Source organism: Ursus arctos, unplaced genomic scaffold (genome assembly GCF_023065955.2).
Source record: "Ursus arctos isolate Adak ecotype North America unplaced genomic scaffold, UrsArc2.0 scaffold_7, whole genome shotgun sequence".
Classification (NCBI taxonomy): Eukaryota; Metazoa; Chordata; class Mammalia; order Carnivora; family Ursidae; genus Ursus; species Ursus arctos.
The window spans coordinates 77,212,340-77,230,360 of record NW_026623089.1 but is presented as its reverse complement, the minus strand read 5'-3'; the positions used below and the strand labels follow the sequence as shown (position 1 = coordinate 77,230,360).

The 18,021-nt window shown below is 40.7% G+C and overlaps 1 protein-coding gene across 2 annotated transcripts in view; it reads right to left on the bottom strand.

The window, feature by feature from the left end:
- The window catches only part of A1CF (APOBEC1 complementation factor), a 76,607-nt gene extending 58,796 nt beyond the window's left edge, over positions 1 to 17,811 (bottom strand). For both annotated transcript variants that reach the window (XM_048219010.2, XM_044386020.3), the window contains exon 1: positions 17,724 to 17,811. The gene's annotated coding sequence lies outside the window, so the exon portion shown is untranslated. The remainder of the gene's footprint in view (positions 1 to 17,723) is intronic.
- Positions 17,812 to 18,021: the final 210 nt, after the last annotated feature.

The following is an 18,021-nucleotide window of genomic DNA, read 5'->3' as shown; positions in this document are numbered from 1 at the left end:
TAACAAAAAGGTCCACAAGTTTTAAAGGAATATCTACTACGTGCCGGGCACCAAGCTAGGCGATTAAGTCAGGAAACGAGTAGTTTTGTTAATGTTAGGGTTTCTGTATGTATTTTATGGACTTTTTCCAAAGAGGATGATTAAGGACACAGAGTGGAGGGAAAGACTCTTTCTGATTTGGTAAGCAGAGGAGAGATGTTCCTTTGTAACCAGGCGGAAGACACTGGGGTGTTTGCGAGCCACTGGGACCTCTCCAGACCCAATCCGGGCTTCCCCACTGTTTGTACACCGATGTTGCATGATAACTCTCACAGCATGCAAGCTTATCATGAGTTCCAAGCATCTAGTATCTCCTGGGAATTTTACACAGAAGGAGTTCCAGTTGTATCGACATGGTCTGTGAAGGATTGATGACCAAAGTTTACGCATTTCCCTACTGATGCTAAGAAAATATTATTGCACATTACTTGATAAAAAAATAGAAACTAGCTCTAACGTTCTCCTTGGAAACGTTTACAATCAGCCTTAAGTTTACTTTGGAAGTGAATTCATGTGATAGCTGTTTAGTTGGCCATGTATCACGAACCATAGCAAAATTAACAGAGAATATGCATACATAAAATTCCAAAATGTGGCCATAAAAACATCTCACCAAATCCCAATATGTGGCATCTTATTTTGAAAAATCAATATATTATCAGCCCCAAAATTAAGTTAACCAGAATCCCTTCTGTGTTATTAAGGCATTAGTAATGAATCCTACCTTAATTTGGGCCTGGTCAATTTGGGCCTAGACAAGGCTTAAAATAAAGAAAAATTACAGTTGTTCATAGTAGATATTTTAGCTTACAATTATTAAAAAAAATCCTCTGTCTATAATAGGCTGCACGTCTTCAGAGAAACAAAAGCTTGCATTGAAATTTCCATCCTACCACCATGATTGTAACTTTTCCAAGACTCTGGTTCCTATTCTAAGAACAGGAGCACTGATACCTAACTTGAAGGTTTTGTTTTTTTGTTTTTGTTTTGTTTTGTTTTGTTTTGTTTTATCTTTTAGCAAAGGAGCAAATAAATCAGATAATGGATATGAGAGCACCGAATAAAGTTCTGGGTATTCAGAATATTCTCAATAAATATTTCCTTCTTGTTCCTTGTCTGCTGTTGGGTTGACTCATCTTAGCATCATCTGGGGTCTTCGGCAAGGTTATTCTCCTTTCTAAAAATTGTCCGAGGGACAGAGAAATGCAGTTTTGAATGTGTTATGTTGACTTCTTTCATGTTGCTTTAATAATTGATCTGGTGGTTTCTTGTGTTTGTTGTCACTTCTCAGTAGGAAAAATCCTTAAAGTCTTCAGTGTGTGTGTGTGTCTGTGTGTGAGAGAGAGAGAGAGTGAGAGAGCATGCATGTTAGTGTTGTAATGAAAATGAGATATGATCTAAATATCAGTGATTAAGAAATATTTGAACAGGTGGTGGTACAGTGCATCTAATAAAACTGTGCCAGTAGAATATATAGTTCAGACAGATATTTGTGAATAGCATCAAGTAAAAAAAAAAAAAAAGGCAGGTTAAAAACACCAGGAGTAGTCTGATTTCATTTGTGTTAACTTTGATATTCGTAAGGCATTATAAAAGGCTAACTAGAGAAACAAATCAGCTTGTCATTCTCTTTTGGCTATTTTTAGCTTTGTATAATATATAGCTCTTACTCTAATAACTTAAAAAGTAAGTTAAATGTTGCTAATTAATGAATGCCAATGAGAACAAAGACTCAGATGTGATCAAGATTCTATTCTGGGGAAAGTGTTGATCATTAATTAGAAAAAAATACTGAAAATTACTACAAGGATCTAGCTAAAGAGGCCAGGAACAGAACAAAGTAGACGTAATGAAATCAGAAGGAATCAAAAGTAAATCAGTAAGACAGAAAAATCCGTAGACTTGATAAATGTAAGAGCTGATTGAAAGACTGGTGAATCAGCTCCTCTGGCCACCTTAACAAAGTAAAAAGGAGAAAACTATTTTAAAAACAGGTGGGAAAAATGGATGTAACCACAGACGAGAGACTCTTGCTATTTTTATCACTACATTCACAAATATGGATGCAGTGATCAGTTACCTAGAAAACTCAAGAGTGAAATAAAAATTTGAATAAGCTAATAACCACACACTGTAATGAAAGAACTCACTGTCTTCTTCCGAAATAGCACAAGGTCCAGATGGTTTTACTGGGCAAGTTTTATAAATCATTTAAGAAACAAATAATTCTTTCATTATATAAAGCTTTTGGAACATACAAAATAATGGAAAACTTATACTAAATCCGTCAATTTCATATCTCTGATACAAAACCAGACAAATATATCACAAAATGGAAAACTAAGGACCCCAACATCACATATGAGTCTAGATATGAACTACATACAACAAAGTATCAAAATACTACTATACAATAAACAATGCATTTATCACCAAAATACAAAGACTATTCAACTTTAGGGATTCTATGAATTCATTTCAGTGATAAGGAAGAAAAAATACGATTATCCCAGTAAATTAAAACTGGCACTCAATAAAATTCAACACCCACTATAGGTTTAGAAAAAAAAAAAACTTGTTAAGTTAGTAATTGATGAAGAGCATCAGAAACACCCAGCAAACATACTTAATAGTGAAACGCTGCAATCATTCATTCTCATTAAAGACAGTAAATCAACAGTGCAGAACAATTAGAATAAAGGAATACTACAAGAACAGTAAAAACAAGTTTGTCATTGAAGCAGAAATGGCAAATGAAACGAAAAGATCTGAACAATATAAACAAAACTTGTAAGAATAATGGTAACGTGAAGTATCCAAACTCTTTATGAAGAAAATAATAAAATCATACTGAAGGATCTAAGGCCTGGATGCATGGAAGCATTATTATTGAAAATTTTCAGTTCTTCCCATTTTATTGATCTAATGCAATACCAATTTAAACCTCAAGTAAATTATTTTTAAATTTGACAAATTGGGTCTAAAGTTCATCTGGCAGGAAAAACATTCAGGAAATGCCACAACATGTACTGAGTGTGTAGCGTTGCTGGGAACCCACCTAATTAAAAGTTAAAATTAAAACAGGCATAAGAATACACAGATTAACGGAAAGAAAAAAGAAGTCTAGACCTATAGTTTTGCCTATGTTGGAATTTGCCGATAGAAGTTATTTCAAAGGATAGATCATAGACACTTTGAGAAAAAAGTTGGCTTATCATCTCATAGCATATATCAAAATTCTAAGTGGATTCATAAAAAAAAAACCCTTTTAAAACACTGTATACTATCGGAAGAAAAGATGGGGGAACGTTTTTATAATCTGAAGGGCTTCCTAACCAGGCATTTCAACCCCCACAAATGAAAAGACTAACAGATTTGCAGAGCCTGTTTGGTGCAGTCCGCTAAGCATCTGACTCTTGGTTTCAACTCAGGTCATGATCTCAGGGTCTTGAGATAGAGCCCCTATGGAGGCCCTGTGCTCAACAGGGAGTCTACTTGGGATTCTCCCTCTGTCCCTCTCCCTCTGCCCCACCTCCCCATCACGCGCATGCTCTCTCAAATTAATCTTAAAAAAAATATAAATATCTGTAATGGTACGATAAAGTTAAAAAGAGGCCACTGACAGGAAGAAAATGATTGCTATTTTTATACAATAGACCAAGAATCAGTATTTGTAATATACAAAGAATACTTTTAGATCAATAATAAAAATGGATTGAATAATAATTTGCCCATATCAGTGGACAAATAAGGGCACAAGCAGTCAATTCACAGAAAAAAAAAAAGAAATAAAAAGAGTTTGTAAACTTATTTAAATATAGTCATCAGATCAGAAAAGGTAAGTTAAAACAAAAAATCAAGATACCTTGGCTTTGCCTATTACACAGCAAATAATGAACAGAGCTAACCTTTCCTGAACACTTATTATATGTTAAACCATTTAACCCTCATAAAAACTCAGTGGGGTAGGTATTATCATTCCTATGATGCAGGTAATAAGTTAGGGAGGTTGGTTAATGTGTCTGTCCAAGGTCACCCAGGTGCAAGTGGCAGACACATAATTTGAATCCAGGTACTCTGGGGTCAGAGTCTGTGCTCCTCATTACTGTAGTCAAAAATAGGTGCATGGTGCAGAAGGAGTAGGGAGATTATAATATCTGTCCAGCTTTTCCTAAAGAGTTTCTGTGAGGAACCCCATGACCATGAGGAACCTGATGAGGCAGATACTGTGAGTTTGTGTCTTCTTCATAGGGACAGGTGGTTTGGGTCATCAAAAGCACAGGTAACAGCTTCTTTGCTAGAAAGAAAAGGAGCTATTATCATCTGAGTAGTGCTGTGGGTAGACTGTGTGATGGTTCATTGGGACACATTCAGGATCTGACCCCCTTTGGACATGGTCCAAAATGGATACATGGTCATTGCCAGCTCCCTGCTATGCACTTGCTCATACCCCCCGAAACCTCATACTTCATGCTCCTTGGCAGAATGCAGAGCCCTCGTAGATGATCAGGGGATGTATCACTTGGGAGGATGTGACTTGGATTCCATGTTAATTTGTATTCTTCCATTTAAAGTGTTGGTTCCTTCTTCCCATTGACCTTTAGCTCTTCTGGATTGTAGATAGCCGAAGAGGAGGGAGTGGCTATGGGCCAAACATCTGATGGGGGCATGGGTTGCTAACAGACACAAGTACTTCCAATAGGCACCAAACACAACAATTTTGGGGGTGGGGTAGCCTCTCTGTCCCTCTGCCTCTACCTTCAAATGTCCCTATAGTTTCTCTTTTCCTTTTCCTATCTCTTACTCTCTTTAATCCTTGACTTTGTTCTCTCTCCTCCCCTGGTGACAGCCCTGACTAACGAACTTGCTGATTCCACCTGGAAGGTACAGCCTACTTTTAAGACAAGGTGTTAACAGCCATAGAGAAGCCATGCTAATGATGTAGTTTTGTCAAGAAATTGTTATTTTGGCAAAGATGCTTTGGGCCAGCTGATACTTTGATGACTGTTTGTTGATGCTTAAATCTATATACCGTCTTATTTGGAGTCATGTGAAGTCCTAGACAGAGTAACTTAAAATAGCAAAACCTGAGACACTAGGGAAATTGCACTGTTGTGAACATATCTATGGAGAAACTAAAACTATACCAGACAAAATTCCATTGGAACTATTGACTTGAAATTATCAGAGAAAAGGAACAAGCACACGTATAATAGACAAGTGACTGTATTGTAATTTTTGTGTGTGTTCTCTATATACACCTACACCCCTGGACTAAATCTCAGCATTATGAACATGCAAGGAGTGAGAAGGTGTGTCCTTCCAATTTTTTTCTTCTTTTTATTTTTTTAAGTACTAATTTAGAATTAAGAACCAGATACAATCTCATTTGAAAAGAAAAAATTACCCAACTCTTGGGAGAGTTAAACATGTCCATCTGGAGCACAGATCATCATTCTTGCAAAACAGGCCTGACGCCTAGACATTCATTTTGTTTTGTTTGAGGGAAAAGTTAATTTCAAATAGAACCATATATTTTCACTTAAAATTTGTATTTAAAACTGCATAATTTGTGGTCCAATGAGGTCCACCTCTCGCTTTTTAGCATGTTATGAAGTAGATAGAATAGAGTAGGAGCATTTGATCCATTTCAAAAGACATTTCACATTTATTTGCTTAAAATGCCCTTTAAATATCAACAAGAAGCCATTAAATCCCTGGAATTTAGCTTGAAACTGTAAATTACACAAGGATGTGCAGGCAAGGACGCATGCTTTGTCAAAATAGAACTTTCGGATTTAACTGCAAGCATTCCTGGATTTTAGCAAGTCATATTCACTCTGTTAAATCTCCCCTCCTCAATTTTTTTAAAGATTTTGTTTGTTTATTAGAGAAAGAGAGAGCACACACTTGAGAGCACAAGTGTGGGGGGGTTGCGGGTGTGAGGGGCAGAGGGACAAGCAAACTCCCCACTGAGTGGGGAGCTCGAAGCAGGGCTTGATCCCAGGACCCTGGGATCATGACCTGATCCGAAGCAGACACTTAACTGACTGAGATACCCAGGTGCCCCTTATCATACTCCGAAAAACAACTTCACTGTAATCTCCTGTTGAGAGGATGTGTCCCGTTTGAACAAATTCCTTAATTGTGACTTGCCATAACTTGCTAAGCAGGGCCCTATCCTTAAAATATTGTACCACTATACAGCATACTCCAAACTGGCACTAAAAATAAATCATTTAAGAATAGCTTTAGTCAACATGAGCTGACAGCAGATACGAGATGCAGGAGCTTTGGAGAAAGAGCAGACTCCCTGCCTGGCCTTACATTATAGTCACCCATACTGGGGCAGCATCCTCCCCACCCCAGAGGGGGTCAGATTCACATGGTCTGGGCGGGGGCCCTGGAAATGGTTACATTATAAGCCTCCAAAGTGACACTGATTGGCAGCTGAGTTGAGAACTGCTGATTGAAGCTCGAGTCTATATATGTTAAATGTCAAAACAAAACAGTGGACAATAATTGCATTTATCCCGCCTGCTAAAGAGACATCATGTAAAGAAGATTGTATTAAAGAGAAGAAAAAGCCTATAAAAGAAAGGTAGACACTAGGTGATAAAGGGGGAATGATTCCATATTTTCTCTAATAATTGTTTACATTTTCATCATTCCTAATGAATAAATGTTTTCCTAATGGCTAGTGTTTAGAAATGCCAAAAAAAAAAATCGCACTCTTATTAGATTTTGGCTCAAGTGGTTTGTTTTCAACTCCGTTTCCGTGAGGACTGACCAATTTGTTGTTTATATTCCTGCTGTGACTTGCTGTGCCTAGTTCCCATGCTTCTTTCCATAGTCTCCCTGGCTGGACAAACTCAAGCTGCTCCCTCTGCGGGTATGTAGGTATATGGGTATATATGTATATCTGAACTCCCAAGCATGCGTGTGTGGACATGAATGTGTATAAACACACAAGTGTGAACCAACTCCTGGCGGCCAGTGGTGGTACCATGCTATCACACGGGAGACTTCTCCATCCACCCCTTTCCTTTTGTAACTGGCTCTGACCCCGCCAACTCCTTTACAAATCCTTCAGCCTTGGCTCAGCTTGGATAAGACTATCAGAAACTCTGAAAGACCCTCATACGTGATCTGTTGTTGGTAACACTGAAGATTGAGAGATGAACATGTTTTTTAATCCCAGAATGATTTGGGAAATCTTGAACAACAGGTGGAAACTGCATGTGTCAGAGGGCAGAGTGGGCAGTAGGGAAGCAATGAGGAGATTTACAGCCAGACAACATATGAACTCTACACTCCGTTAAGGTTCTATGATGGCTAATTTTATGTATCAACTCGACGGGGCCACAGGGTGCCTAGATGTTTGGACAAATATTATTCTGGGTGTGTCTGTAAACATCTTTCTGGATGAGATTAACTTTAAATATAGACTGAGGAGGGCAAATTGTCTTCCCCAAATGTGGGTGGGTCTCATCCAGTCAACTGAAGATCAGACTATAACAAAAACGTTGAGTGAGAGAGAACTCTGCCTTCCCGGGGACATACATCTTTTCTGGACTTTGGACTTGGACCGAAACAATGGCTCTTGCGTCTCATGCCTGTTGGCTTTCAGGCTGGAAATACACATCGTCCCACCTGGGTCTCTAGCTCGCCAGCTTCAGGGTTTGAGGTTTCTCAGCCTCCATAATCATGTGAGCCAACCACTTACAATAAATCCTTTTAGATGGACAGATATATATCTTAGAGGTGCTCGTCGCTAGTACTGGTATCTTATAGGTACTAGAACAATGGCAACAGCAAAACCATTTTTGTATATGTACTGATTGGAATACCAGTTCTGTTTCTCTGGAGAACCCTGGCCAATACACATATGTAAATGGCTTCTGTGTGGTCATGTTTCCAGTAACTGTAAGATCAGGCTACAGATGGCTGTTATGTAATGATACCCAACTCTTCCCACCATGCCCCACTCTCTTAAGGATCCCTGGGAAGCGAATTGGCAGAGGTTAGAAATTCTAGAATGGCATAGCTTAAGAACAGAATGTCTTTGCATATATGTTTAATTTCTAAGTTGACTTACAAATTGGGAAAGTGGTAATCACAGCATGCCACGTAGATGTTTCTTAGCCGAAAAGCAGATGTTTGTTCAATAGCTCTGGGACCAATTATTTGTGTGGCCGATTACAGGGCCTGATGAGCTGTGAGTGCTGTATTTCATTCACTCTTGGATTCGTGTTATTATGTTTCTTTTTTTTTCTAGTTGAGATTGTCCTTTTGAGCTTAATTGCTGCATCTGGTTTCCTCAGACCAATCTGGGAAAATTAGGTTGAACACTCAATTCTCACCAAGACTGCCAACCACTGATTAATAAAATATGTTTGATCCTCCAGTAGAGCTTACAAAAATCCAACTATCTAAAGCTGTATATTACAGTAGCCCTGAGGCAATGTGACACTTGTAATGAAAGACAGCCTTATGTTTCCTTTCAAAAAATTAGATTATAGAGGTTCTGATTTTATGCTAACTTTCACGCCTTGGCATAAATTGTCCTTATAAGTTCTTTCTCCTTACATCTGGTCAGCCACTGAGTTCTGATACTTTGCCCTTCTTTTGAATTCCCATGGCCATTAATTATCAGGTATGCAACCATCATTTCATACCTGGATTGTTTCTTGCCTTGCCCTCCAGCCTTTTTTCCAACTCTAACATCCTCTGTGTAACACCCGTTAATTTTCTCGACCATTTTATTATGTTACTTTCCTATTCAAAGACTTTGCATGGCCCCATATTCTACAACCCTATCAACCAATGTCATCACCTATCAAATGTATCCAACTTTATATTAATTTCCAGTGGATAACTTTTCTCTATTCAGACCAGTCCAGAAGCCTAGGAGTCAGGAGAAGAAGGGAGACAGGGACTCTAGGGGACTGAGATAGAAGTGAAAACAGCATGGATGATGGAGAAGTTGAGTATGGTTGGGATGCCGAATGTGAGTGGAATGGAGGGGATAGGGAGTGAGAGGGACAACAGGTGAGGCTGGTGAGCAGGCAAGAATGCCGTCAATCCCGGCATGACAGGGTGTTCTTTATTATGAAGTCAGCACGGAAGAACTCCTCTAACAGGTCCCTGTGCCCTTTAGGAAGGCGACTCCATGAGTGTTGCTGAGAATGTGTTAGAGGCAGAAGGACTAGTTTAGGGACAGGTGGGAAAATGAAGAGAGGGAGGATCATCCCTTCCCAAGGATGGACACTCATCTTTTTAGCTCCAGCCCTTCCACTGAGCCTGGCACTCAGTAGACACTTCCTCACACGTATTTGCTGGACTGAATGGAAATTCCGTATAGCCTGACTACTCCAGACTTGGTTCTCTCCTAATTTTCTAGTCTCACCACACAATAATACAACACACAGTATTTTGCCCTTCGTTGTTCATTCTTGATTCCCAAGTGGGGAAAGTGCCACAGCAGACACACCATGGGATCATGGATTCAGACTGACTCAGGTGCCAATGTTGGGGCCCTACCCTTAAGAACTTTGTAAACTTGGATCAAGTTGTTTAACCAGATCCCAACTTCTTCATTTCAAAATTGGGGATCATGATGCCTGCCTCACGGTGTTACCATAGTGGTGCAAAAAGATAGGACAAGTACACAGCACAGAATAGGGTACGGGGTACTCAGTGCTGTTTTTCTTGGCCTCCTCTACCTCTTGTCCTGCTCCGCCCAGTTAGGTGGCTCTGTTATTCAGCAAATAGGATGAATCTGTTATGTGCGTAGCAATGTGTTAGGTCTGCGCGTTGAAAAAGAAATAAGATAACTTTCTTGCCTTTCAGGAACCTTCAATGCAGCATAGTAAATAGTATTCATTTTCCAGCAAAGTAAGAGACTTTGGAGAAGGAGAGATCAAATATCCTAAGACTGCAATGGGAACCCTGGGGAACTCTTCATGGGCCCCTTGAAGTTAGGGACAGAAGTACAATACATCTTTGTATCCAGCACAGTGTCTAGAATAATGCTGAACTCGAGCAAGGTGGAGACTGTCCATCAGTCAGTCCCAGGGGACAGGTTAACACAGCAATCCCAAGCAATCTCCTTCCTTCCCTTCCATCCAGCCACTCCCCTTGAAGTAGATGCTAACCCCTAGTCCTTTCCTCCTCAGTCCTGATGCTTCCCTTAGGCCTTCCCGCCATAGTTTTCTCTTCAGGGGTCTGCTGCTGTGCCTGTGCAGGGGACTGACTTGGGGACAGGTTGAATTATCTCATTCCTGCATTTTTTTCATGCTAATAACCCTGTTATTCTTTAATATGCATCTTTGTAAGTGGCTTTGAGTCCTGATAGGTTGTTTGTTGTAACCATGAAAATAACACAGGCCTAGAGGCTTGCGCTCTGGTGTGAGGATCTGGATTTCTATTCTCTTACCTTGCTAATGACCCAGGTTCCTTCAAATCATTTTATGCTGACTTGATTAGGAGACCCCGCCTGTGACAGAGAACATCTCTGCCTTGGAAAAACTGCAACGGTGTCAAGGAGAAATTGTCCCTAATCTGCTCCACCAGGCCAGTGGAGGGGAGAGTTCTTTCTCAGCTATCTGACCTCCAATTTTCTACACGTTGACCTCATAGCCTCTCTCTGTCTCTAGCCATGTTCTTCTGGGAAAGCAACACAGGAATGAGATGACTGTTAGAGCTACATCAGCTAAGGTTTGTGCACACTCGTTTGCTATTGTTCTAGGCATCTCGTGTGTAATTTCTGATCCAATCCACAAAATAACCTTGACTTTATGGAAGAGGAAACAGGCTCACAGAAGTTCACTAATTTGCTTTGTGGCCAAGATCCAGGCCCAGGCATTCTGGGTCTGAGGCTCCTGCTTTAGCAGAGCAAATGTCTTCTCTTCACCATATGCCATGCTATGAATCTGTCCTTTAGATCACTGTGCTTTAGGGGATCCTTTGAAATATTGAAATACTAAATTACTATTATAGGAAGTATTTGACGTTATAGCTTGTTTTGAGAGGCAAGTGAAAATAAGAGTTTCTAGAAGTTTCTAGATTATAGGTTTTTCTCTTATCTTAAAATATCTTTAAAAGGCCATGTACCAACATTCTTGGATGATTCCAATTCTGGTCAGCACACCTGTCTTAAGTACCTGTTCTGTAGTGAGGGAGAGACATGGAGGAAACTGGTAAGTGTGGTATTCAAATGTCTTTAATAATCACTCGCAATTAATAAGTAAACTCTTCCTCAAAGATCAGACAAATAGCTGTCATTCAAACACCTTAAATTTTCCTCTTGGTTCCCTATGACACCTCCATCCTTGGTCATTCCTCTTCTCCATCTTCTCTTCCCTGCCATCACAATGGACTTATCCTAAATGCCCTTCTTGGAAAGCTTGGCCAGGCTAGTTAATTTGCTAAGTGATTTTAGGCTAATGTGTTCCTGCACGTCAATACCTCAAAGTGTCTCTATCACTTATACCCCATATCCCAACTAGTGTGTATTTTAACAAGGAACTTCTGGAAGCACACTCTTATCCTAAATGAATAATTCCATTGAGGCTGGCGGAGCTGCTATTTGGGAACATCTGGGTCTGCATTTAAAGCTCCAAATTAGGGCAGTTTAAATATGGGACTCCCTGAGCATGTATAGACCTAGCAGCCCAATTATTCTTTCCCCCCTGGGAGAAGGGTGTGTCCTCCAGGTGGGAGGTGCTGTGTCTTCAGACCCTAATAGAATTTGGGTGTGTGGAAGCCAAATCATTCAAACACAACTACTCTGCGTTTTTGGAGATACCTCCCTGTGTTCATGGTGCCTGCAGGTTTCTTCTGTGATCTGTGCCTGGCACTCTCTTGAAGTCACGATATGGGTCTCCTTTAACTGAGTTAAGGCCGTGCCGGCATGCATGCAGAGCAAGGAGGGCCGGACTCAGAGAGAAGGGAATTTCCCTGGTAATCCTAGGGGTTCTGCTAGTCCGTCTCCCAGGATTTGTGTAGAGACTCGGGCTGAGTTAGAAGTGCTCTGACTGGGGGAGGGGGGTGTTATAAGGAGCAGGACCTGCCTAAGGGCTGGGGGTCTGCACTTGGGTTCTTACCCTAACGACAACTAAAAAAAATGTCTTTTATTCTTGGGAAACTCATTTAGTTATTCTCTGTCCAATAAAGGACCTCAAAATTTAGTTCCAGTTCCAAGATTCAGCACTTCTCCATGCTCTTGTCACACCTTGTCTGCCATGTGGTATGAGCCAGACTGCTGGGGTTCACTCCTGTTTCTACCACTTTTTAGCCGTGTGACCCTGGGTAAGTTTCTCCATGTTCCTAAGACTTGACCTCTTTATTGGAGAAATGGCATAGCGATAGCACCCACTCCACAGAATCCCACAGGGTTGAATGAGTTCATCTCCGTGCCCAGCATGGGGCGGGAGCTATGTCAGCATGTAAGAGCTATTACTCATATTGTTGTTATCATCCTCATCATCGTAGGGTGCCGATTCTAACTGGTTGGCAGTCAATGCCCGCATTGTGAGGCACTGCTGGGGATCTTCAGGAAAGAGGATTCCTGACCCAGTCATTGCCATGTGCCAACACAGACTCTCGCTCCATGGTATCAACTTTTTTTTTTTTAAGATTTTATTTATTTATTTGACAGAGATAGAGACAGCCAGCGAGAGAGGGAACACAAGCAGGGGGAGTGGGAGAGGAAGAAGCAGGCTCATAGCAGAGGAGCCTGATGTGGGGCTCGATCCCGTAACACCGGGATCACGCCCTGAGCTGAAGGCAGACGCTTAACCGCTGTGCCACCCAGGCGCCCCCATGGTATCAACTTTTGATCTCTGACTGCCTCGGAAAGTAACCAGAGGGATTAAGGTTTAAACAGATATAAGAAGCCAATTTCCTTCATGCAGAAACCCCCTTCTGGAAAGAGGAGCACTAAATGCAACCCTAACAGAAAAGATGGGTAGAAGAATATGAAAGATGAGTTGAGAGGAAGGAAAGACAGTTGCCTCGATACATAAAACCCTGCAAACGCCCAGCCAGTGTTCCAGGAGATAGTCCGGCGTCCCTCCCTTCACTTCTTTCACGTGCCATGCTTGAAATCTTTGTAGGATCGTTTCCTTCTGGGACTTCCATGGGACTAGTTTTCCTCTACCTTCCACGGGGATTCTCATCCTCTCTTCCCAGTTTCGTCTAACGTCTTAGTTAACTCATCGCCAGTGCAGTTATGTCCAGTACAGTAGGTGAAACTTACATAATCCGCCCTCCCCTGCATGAGCCCAGCTGGGCTTCTAGACTCTGCACGCACATCTTGCAGTTAACCAGCTTTGCACAACTGGAATGAGGTATAATGACTGACCTACCTTGAAGAAAGTCAGCATGCTGAATTGAGCATGAAGAAATTTGGCATTAGAAAAGTCTCGGGCTGCTGGAGTGGCTCCTACGGTTGAGCGTCTCACTTTTGATTTTGGCTCAGGTCATGATCTCAGAGTGGTGAGATTGAGCCCTGCACTGGGTTCCACACTCAGTGACGAGTCTGCTTCAGATTCTCCCTCCCCCTCTGCCTCTCCCGCTCAGGCTCTCTCTCTCAAATAAATAATCTTTTTTTTTTTTAAAGTCTAAATGCTTCTGTCTAAAATGCTTTGTAAACTAGAATATTCCATAGAAATAAAGTATTAACAGTAATTAATTCTGCTTTGTTAAGTGTAGTGTTCTTTGAGTGAGTTGGGCATCCCAAAACAATGATCAATTTTAACTACTGGAAGAAGAGGAGACATTACTACATCACTGAAGGTGGGAGTTTATAGAATTGCAAACCAGTTTGCTCACTTAGCCGTTCTCTCTGGCCAAAATGTCATGTGCTGATTCTGTTAGCCATATTGTTCCTGGGGGCAGAACACTGTGCGTACCTTTGCAAACTGGAGGGAAGTATCTTAGTCCACATTATGGCCTTCCTCCTACTATTACCAGGGACGGAACCCTATTGGAATAAACAAACCTGGAAAATATTTTCCACATAGATAAAATTCCACTTATATATACATATAAGGAAAAAAAAAAGCTAAGTTTATATATCTTTAAAAAAATCAAATTAGGGAGCTCAAGGTACCAGCATATTTTAGTCAAGGCAGCCATTATTATAAAAGGAAATATTTAAATTTTCCATTTGGATGAATCAAAAATATTCAACACAAAACCTTAATTTATTAAAGATTCTACATAGTTCTTGGGACTGAGATTCTAGTTGGATTAAGTTGGATGGACTCAAATGATAGATTAGCTCTCCTGAACCAATCAGCAGGAAACATTGGTTAACAGCTGCTGGATCTTAAGTATCTGCCAAGGAGCAGATGGGATTTAGATTTCTAATAGGTAATGTCACTGCAGTGGTGCTTTTCCTTTTCCAGATGCTTTCCCAGGGGGCGCTGGGACTGTTAGAACTGCACTTTAGAGGAGCCTGGTTACTGTTTCCATGAATAAGATCAAATGGTGTTTATCCTCCATCGATCAATACCGTCTTGTTTGAACTGATTGAGTCATTCAGAGACACATAAGGTAATGACAACAATTGTGCAACAGTACCCAGCGTACTCCCCAGCTTGCTAAGGGATGGCAGTATTTTAAAAGACAGTTATTGAAACAGATTTGTAACATCAACTGGCTGTGTGATGAAATGAACACACATGGCCACAGGCTGCCCTGTGGGTTTCGCTGAAAGGGGCATTGGGCTTTTAGCTACGAGTTTCCTTGAACAACGTTCTCTAAAACAAAAGCATACTATGTTTTGTTGTTGTTCCTGCTGTCTTTTTAGAATAAAAGAAAAAAAGAGGTTTTGTCTTTTTGTTCGGATAAATAGAATACGGTTACTCTTGGTAACTAATCAGAACTTTATTACTTGTGTATAGTTTTTGATTTAAACTGTATCTGTAGAGTTTTGACAAAGAGCAACTAATGGGTAAGTTTGGAAAGTATCAGGACATTTTTCTGGAGACTGTGGGATAGTGCAGTGGGAAGGGGAAGAGAGTTTTGCGGAATTCCTACCACGGGTCAGGGATCATGCTTTAACTATTTGGCTCTGTGATCTCATTTCAACTTCTTTGAATTCTGCAGGGTGGATTCTATCCCCACAACACACTCAATCTGAAATTCAGAGAAGTTAAGTAGTGTGCTCGAGGTCATACAGCTCGGGAGTTTGGGAACCCGCCTTCCAGCCAAGCTCTGTCAGGAGAGGAGTCCAGTGTTCTTTCTAGAATTGCTTTGGAAAGTCTCTAAGAGAGGCATGGTCCTGTTTGATGGAAGATAGCTAGGCCATCAGGTCCCTCAGATGTGTTCAGCTGTGGTGATTTCGGTTGGTTCTGGTTTTATGAATGCAGAATGTGAGCTCTAAAAGGGATTTATTCTTTCTTAATCTGTGTTCTGAGGAATCCCATTTCTGAGGCGTGTTAATAGATGCTCCTGAAAGGTGTTCTGTCGTAAAGGAAGCTTAGGAAATGAAACATCTCACACTCCTAGATGCTCACAAGAAGTGCGTACATTCACACACAGTAAATCCGCCGTCCCTGGGAGGACAGTTACAATGGTGACACGCTCGGGCTTTGGAGTCAGACCCCCCGGCTGGGGAATCTGGCTCTTCGTTTCATGACTGGGTGATGTTGAACCTGCTACGTAACTACTCTCTGTTCCATTTTCTCATTAGTAAAATGTTATAATAGTATCTACCTTATGTGACTGGTTTAAGAATAATACAGATGAATGCATGGAAAGTGCTCAGGGCTACACCTGGCCATCGAGCACTTAGTCAACGTCTGTCAGTTAATATCACTCCAAACGTCCACGTAAAAACAAGACCTGCTTTAAAGTACCTGACTACCTTTCCTCCACTTGACAATACGGTCATTTTATTTAAGCCACATTTATGAACATCCACTGAATACAGTGCAGGAAATGTTGTATTTGAAATGCCACCAAACAACTTGGTATTAGTCTGGTTAAAAATAATAACCAAATATTCAGTGTTTTCCTATCCATCATGTCAAACAACTTGGTATTAGCCTGGTTAAAAATAATAACCAAATATTCAGTGTTTTCCTATCCATCATGTCAGTTAGGTTTTTTCTTTTTCCTTTCCTTTTCCCAATTCTTTTCCCCCTTTCCCTTTCACCTGATAAATAATAAATTGGGACAGTAAAATGTGAGAATTGTGTCAAATGGGCAGTATCATAGAATTCTGGAAAATATAGCTCTGAAATATGAACCAATAAGTCATTTGTCTATTATTCCGTATTTAGCAGGGGAAGGCTTCAGCCCTTCAACAATTAAATGCTCTTATTTGATCTAGTAAGCACGGTTACTACCCAGACCTACGCTCTTACTGTATATACCTCAGCACATGATCATAAAGGATGTTTCAGACCAGACCAGCACATCTTTGAAGCTTCTAAATTCTAACCTAAGTTGAGCTTGTCAGTGTATATGTCGCAAAACCCCAATCCTGCACGGTGCACGAATAACGCTGGGTTCCTCCCCTTCTTGAAGATGCACAACATCTGACCAGCCTACCGTCAATACACTTGTCCAACTTGGAGCCCATTCTCCTTGGGATTCGTTCTCATAATCATGGAACAAACGTATTTCAATCAGAGTTTGAAAGGTTTCTGGTAGGAATGGATATTTCCGTTAAGTGCTCTGACACCTTTCTTTCTTTTTTTTTTTTTAAATTTTTTATTATATTATGTTAGTCACCATACAGTACATCCCTGGTTTTTGATGTAAAGTTTGATGATTCATTAGTTGCGTATAACACCCAGCGCACCATGCAATATTAAGATACAATCATAGCATATTTTGGTTCTAAATCGCCTTTCTGGGGTGAACAAAATGGTCGTGTGAAAATACAGCCTCTGCAGCACCGTGGCCCAAACCAACCCGAGAAAAAGATCTAATAATTAGCTCTCCCCAAGGTCGAGATTTAACACATTCAAAGCCATTTTCCATGTCTGTTTTTGTTTTGTTTTTTCTTTTCTTTTGCTAGAACGAAAAGCAAATAGCTTAAGGCATTCCTTAGGTGAATAGGATCCTGGCAAAAGAGATAGCGAGAATTCACCAAGGTGATTTTGTGTGGGTTTCTTTTCTGTGGGGTTTTGTGTTTTAGATTTGGTTTTGGGTGGTTGTGAAGGACAAAGGAGAGGGAAGGAGAGAATTGAAAATATGAAATCTAAGGTGTAATAGGAATTACGACCTATACGGAGAAGTCAGAATCTGCCAGTGACGTTAATGCTGTTCCTCCTGTGATGACATATTTTATGCTTCCGGGGGTCGCAGGACCGGGACAGATAGCCAACCACAACACTCCCAGCTGTCTTCCTACTGCTAGATAAACTTCTCGGAAACATTAGCCCTACTCTCGAACCCGAGGGGGTAAGGCTACTTTTTAGCCTCAGAAATGATTAAATCAAGTAGCAGAAGCCGGCTGCCATTTCATTCTGAAATTATAGGATTATTCCAATATATTCTCTTGTTTTCCATGTTTCTCCGTTAGCATAAAAACAGCCAGAAAGTGCCCTGCATTATGCTCTAGATAGAAGAAGTTAGAAGCTGTTGTCACTGCGTTCCCACTGAGCCACACCGCACAGCTGCACAGAGTTGAAGCAAGAAAAAGCAAAACACATGGACCGTACCTGAGTGATTTCAGAGATCCCCACCCGGAAAAGGTTTCCTTGATTATGGCGAGTTCAACGTGTCACTCTGGTTATGCTCTAATCAACATATCAAACTCCAAAGGTTTGTGGCTTTAGGTTTGGTTTACAATTCCTGGGAGTTAAACTTTAACTCGCTCTGTCCCTCGCATCCATACAGCCCTTTGACCAGATAACTGGGTCACTACAGCCCCACAGAATCTACAAAAGGGCCAGGCTCCTTTGTTTACAACATTAAAGTACATTTTTGTGTTAAAACCCCTTGATGTGAATATCCTTT